Genomic DNA, 6,000 nt, shown 5'->3' on the forward strand with positions numbered 1-6,000 from the left:
ACACGCTCTTTTGCACCAACAGAGGTGATACCCTGTTAGGGATTTTAAGGGTTTGAATTCTTCTCCTAAACTGCGGCCAGCAGGCCCACCTGCAAACCTTTGCTGGCTACGCCTGAGACATCTGTGAGTCAGGGCACGGGATTAGGCCGAGTCGAGGGCGCACACGCTCATGGCCGAGCGCAGATTATCCCGGATCCGTCGCGTCACACAAGGCCGACACTCGGCTTTGCGTGTCAGGGCGAGGAGCACGGGACACGGCAGCTCACCGGGGCACGCCACTGCGGCCTCCTAAAGTCTTTCCTGAGGGTTTCGAGCGAGTTGGTTGGACCTCACGCTCACATCCCCCCGGCGCTTACCTCAGCCTCGCACCGCTCCTTGGGAGCTGCCGGGCGCCGTCCCCACCGCGCTATTTCGGGACACCCCCCTGTTCCCCAGGGGTGCCAGCGAGCGGGAGCTGCGGCCGGACCCTCTCCCGGCCGTGTTATCTGTCGTCCCCTCGTGCCTTACCCCGCCGCCCACCTCACGCCGCCTGCTCCTCTCAGCGCTCGGCAAAGCTGATTAAAAAAACCACGTTCCCCATCTGTCCCGTGTGGAGCTTTTCTAACAGCGAGCGCCTGCGCTGGGGCGCACGGGCGGGCCGGGCCGGGGCCAGGGCCAGGGCAGGCGGAGGACGATGGATGAGTTGATGCACCGCCGCTGACGGCGCCCGGGAGCGGAGCGGGTCGGGCCGGCGGCGCCCGGCGCTCCCCGCGGCAACGCCGCCGCCGTCGCCCGGCAACGCCGCGGCCCCGCCCCGCCCCCGCCGCGCTTTAAAGCGGCCGCGGCGGCAGCGCGGGAAACCTCCCCGGGAAGGAACCGCGGGGGAAACCTCTGTGACGCGCTGGAACGAGGGTGGGAGTTTGGAGTCAGAGGAGCACGGACCAGAGCAGGGCTCTGCCGTGCGGCGCTTTCCCCAGCAACATCAGTGCGATGAAGATACACGGACCTTCAGGCGTGTTTTCGTGTACCGCGTTTCTCCTTTTGGTAGAGCTACGCACAGCAGGCACAAACAAGCTGCGAAGCTTGTCGTCAGTGAGCTGAGCGTGAGCTACAGCGGGTTGTTTACGTGTGTTTCTGGACAGAGAAGCACCAATTAATACGTCCCCCGAAGGTATATGAAGCATCTATAAATTTTATCTTTATTGTGGAAGTTGCATGAGCTGCAACCTGGCTGGTATTTTTCCCTGTAATTTAGTTGAAATTGCCTCCAGTAACTTGTTACCTTTGCATGTTTGGACTTTTACTGGCTCCATAGTGACAAAATTCTTTGGCGACATATACAACTGCTAAGAAATCATCGTCTGTCATAACTATTAATGCATTTTAACAAGCCCTTCATGCCATATCAAACAAGCTCCTTGACCATTCCTGGAACATCTTTGCTTTAATACAGATCTTTTTCCTAAGGTCATAAAAGATAAATAGTAATTCCTGCTGAAGTGTTATCAGTCACTTTGCAGTGTTTTCATGTTCTGGTAGTCATTCAGCATCATAGCTCTGTTGTCAGAATTACATGCCCTAAAGTATTCAAATGTAAAGAACTTTGTTTACCACAGAAGGGCTGGGGGGGAAACATTTGTCTAAGGCATGGTGCAACAACTCAGTCCATAAAGCATTTCTGGATAAATACAGTTAGACCACGTGCTACCACGGTACCATCAACAGTGCGATGGTCAGAGCTTCTGCACATCAAGAACAAACCAGGTCTTACAGAACACACTGGAGAGAGAACAGACAGAAAACAACCTAATAATAAAATCTCAGATGTTAGATACCATCTCAGGACATCAAACAATGGGAACAACTGTAAGTCATGGAGCATGCACCTGACAAAGGTGGGAACTTGCCAAGTGGCCAAGGACACCAGACTGACTTGTGTGTATTTCTTGGTATTCCTGAAATATTACAAAAATCAGGTTTAGCTCTGTCCCACCCCTTTCCAGCAACTGGCAAGGCTTGCTTTGAGATTCCTTGCAGGTCTAACAGGTGTCAAGAAAGAAATTCAGGGGACATGCACCAAAAAAACGCACTTTCCGTTATATTCTGCAAATACTTGACCACCTCCCAGGTAGACTGTAGCATCTTTCAATAGTGCTCACTTTGGGAAAATGGCCCTGACTCATGTTATACTCTCTATTCCCAAAACTAACCAGCAGAGGTCAAAATTTTTTGCTTTGCATGTTTCATCCAAATACAAAGACAGTAGTACAAACCTTGTAAAACCACATTGCAGGCCAACAGCACAATTAGCCAGGTCAAGGACCACTACCAGGAGTATAATGAATAAACTACCTGAAGGAGGTTAAAAGATGAGAAATCATCCTAAGGCAAACCTGAGAGTGATTTTGCAGGAGATATGGATCCTGTTCACAGGAGTGTTTTGAAGGCCCTTTAATGTACATATACAAAAACAGGGAATCCTACCAGGCAAGAAAGCATTCTAGTATTACGCAATCAATTCTCATGAAGAATTCATTATGCCCATTTGACAGAATTAAAATTGTGGCACAAAGAAAGTGACCTAATTTGAGTGCTTCAAGCTTTTAGTTACAACTGTTCGTCTCATCAGAAAAGAAAGCCTTCATTAGACACTGGGGTGCTCTAAGAAACATCAATGCCATTGGAGGATCTGACCTGCATCAGAAAGTTGCAACATAACTGGGCACCTGAACCTAATGATTCAACACTGGATCCATGGCAGATTGCATCATCTGAAAAACAGCTTTCCATAGCAGCTCTTTTCTTAACCCATGGATAGCAGTCTCAGGACACACTGAGGCTCTAGGAGGTCAGGATAGGTTGCTAAGGAAAAAGAATCATAAAGCTTAGTTTGTTGTACAGCAGTCTCTACCTTGACTAGAAAATTTTGAAGACCACATGTCTAAAATTTGAATGTTCTGAAGCAAAAATCTTATATCAGAAGTCATCTTTCTAAAATCAAGTTATAAGCCCTCAAAAAATACCTGTTTGCACATGCTCAGTGGATCATCTTATTGGAGATGGCAAAACCATAGGGACTAATTAAAACTTGTACGCAAACTAACAACCATTGCCAAACTTCAATGATCATCTGGTAGGATGAAGGAAAAAAAAATAGAAGAATTAAGGGAATGCAACAACGCACTTACTCAAAACTTCAATATTACAAAGCTAGTGTGCACAAATAGTGCACTGTTGCATGTATGTGTTCTATACTCATATAGTGCAATGCCAACTTAAAATAATTCCTGGGATGATTGAAGTAGAATTTCAGGTAGTCCATGTCTCTCCCAAAACACCATGGGTGTTCTGCACCATTGCAATTGCTTTTAAATAATATTTTATTAGTGATGAACAAAGTCTTGACAACTAATTGTTCATCAGTTTTGCCTTGTCTTCTATTCATAGAGTTCTGAAAAAATGCAGAATTTTGAATTGTAAGCTTGCTGTTGTATCATGTTCTGAAAACACCTTACACCAATATTAGCTTCTATTTGTGCAGTGTTGAGTAGTTGCATGCTATTTTTGCTATTGTGTGAAGTGATCTATGTATACTAGCCCACACAGCATGACTTTCAAAGATCAAGCTGAAGTGTACAATTCAAAATTCACTTTCAGTGAATATTCATAAAGACTTGCTTTTATGAGTGCTTTTCCTGGTAAAACTACACCATTTGAATATTTGCAGGAAATTAGCATAAAAGATCCATTTGCATTGCTGAATCAATATGTATTTCAAATTTAACTGTCTAGCAAAATTATTTTTTCCAGTATTTTGCAAAGAATAATAAAACTACAATGCAAGTACATTTTAATAGCTTGAGGGGAGTTGATCATGACAACGGAGAAATAATTAACAACTTAGGTTTTAGAGGGGAGGAAATTTTTTGTAAGCCAGTGAAATAAATATTGGAGTAAAATTTTCTGAAAGCACAGGAGGAGGCGGCAAGTATTTTATAGAGCTGTTAAGAGCCTTTTAACAGCTTTAGAAGTACCGTACATCACACCGCTCATTTTAGCACCGAAAACTTTCTTTGTTACTAGAAAGGCAGAAATGAAAGACTCTTTTAGGCAATGAGTTTTTCAGGCTTCCTTCACATGAAAATTCTGAGCTAGACTCTACATCTCCACATGGTAAATCCAGAGAAAGGAAACTTCTGCAAGGATTCTTTACACATAAGTGCAGTCACCATGATAGGCTGTAATAATGGCCTGTCCAAGCAGGAAAGGCCATCCTATACAGCTGGAGCACTTGGGCTCTCATAGTCTACCTTTCCTCTCCTTACAGCACATGTTATTTCCTCCACATCTTCTCCCACTCCGTGCCATCATATGCTTTCCTACCAGTTCCCAGAACAGAACATGTCCACATAACAATTTCTCTTTTATTAGCCTGTTCTCCAAAAAACCCCAATGTATCCTCTGACCTTCAACCCTTTTAATATGTTATCTGTACTTAATTAATCAGTTATCTGTTTTCATCAACCTGCATCAACACCTTCTCCAGACTCTCAGTCAAATCCCTGCCCCTACTCTTCATTTTCCTTTGGAGCTTCTGCTGTACTCCCCTATTTCATGGCTACCAGGAGGAGCAGTCAGCAAGCAAAAGTTTTGTGAAGAGACTTACACTTGAGACATTACATAAAACAATCCTGATTTCAAGTGTCAGACATTCACCAAAGATAACATTTCTTCTAAGAACTCTTTCCTTACATTCAAAGATGTCCTGTGGACATACAACATGACCATATTAATTTCCTCCGATAAATGTTAAATTTCTGCTTTTTCTTCCTGAAAATTATTATTTCACAATTCTCAAAATACTTAACCCATCTTTATTTTTTATCAAAACCTCTGCATGTATGTCCTCCTTCAGCTTCTAAATTCACTTCTATTTCACAGCCCCTCTTATTGCAACTTGCAAATCACTACAGTAAATTAACTCATATTTATCATTCCCAAGGACATGCTCCTTCCACAAACATCTTCCTCCTATTTGCGCCTGTAAGGATCTGAATTCTTTCTTTTCAGACCAACTCTTCAGCAAGCATCAGGTCCTTCAAACCTTTATCTTCTGCCCTCACAATCCTTGTTTCACACCAATTTCTTCTGCCTTTCAATGTGTCTCTCCTTCACAGAACAGACTCCTCATTAATTCTCTGACCTTTAGTTTTCCCTCTCTCTTCCTATTCACTTTCCCTTCCCTCTGAAAGCTTCTACCTGAACTCACCTCAGTCCAAAGTTCTCCAGAGTTTATGGTAAATGCTTTTTCTTCTCAAGGGTTCTCTGTCTTCTACATGTCATGAGGGAGAGACTTGGAGGAAAAACTCCAGAGCCATAAATTGGTTATTGCTGTGCTTTGCCTAGCTGCTGGGGTAGCAGAACCAGTAACAGTGATACAGAAGCTTCATCGTCTCCAGAGCAAAATCACACTACCCTTCTTTCCTGTATAGGACACATTCAGGTCTCCTCATGCCAGGAGATGCAATTAAACACTTAGTGTTTTACCAGTGAGATCCCTGATGAGCAGCAATGGCAAGACATAGGGGAGGAACTGCTGCTCCCCCCCACGAGGAACTAAGAGGAAAACAAGTTGGGTGAAGGCTTGTTTTCTCTCTTTCCTCGCCCCTCCTTACAGCTCACAGTGCAGTATTGCCTTCTCAAGTAACAGTTAGCTCTTCAAATCATTTTCAGCAGCCAGGACCAATTTGCTCCTTCAGCCCTATGAAAGGACATGGCTGCCTCAGGAGCACAGTGCAGTTGAATTCAGGTCCTCTCTCCACTTCAGACTGATACAGAGCAGGAACTTTACCATACCTACTGTTTCGCTCAAAGGTTCCCCTGTTATATTATGTGCCATCTTTCAAAGGCATGCACAAGTCTCATGCTTTTCTTTAAAGTAGTGATCCCTCTGCTCCTGGTACCTCTTTTCTTCAGGAATAATTTTAAAACTGTTACATTCAAAGAGACAGCAGTCTCCCC

General features: G+C 44.3%; 1 protein-coding gene across 8 annotated transcripts in view; it reads right to left on the reverse strand.

The window, feature by feature from the left end:
- USH2A (usherin) overlaps window positions 1-741 on the reverse strand; it is a 379,012-nt gene extending 378,271 nt beyond the window's left edge. For 7 of the 8 annotated variants that reach the window (XM_027681684.1, XM_027681681.1, XM_027681680.1 and 4 more), the window contains exon 1: window positions 508-741. The gene's annotated coding sequence lies outside the window, so the exon portion shown is untranslated. The remainder of the gene's footprint in view (window positions 1-507) is intronic. The other variant, XM_027681679.1, reaches the window with a different exon arrangement.
- Between the last annotated feature and the right edge of the window lie 5,259 nt (window positions 742-6,000).

This window comes from Neopelma chrysocephalum, unplaced genomic scaffold, assembly GCF_003984885.1.
Source record: "Neopelma chrysocephalum unplaced genomic scaffold, ASM398488v2 Primary Assembly neopelma1_61b, whole genome shotgun sequence".
Classification (NCBI taxonomy): domain Eukaryota; kingdom Metazoa; phylum Chordata; class Aves; order Passeriformes; family Pipridae; genus Neopelma; species Neopelma chrysocephalum.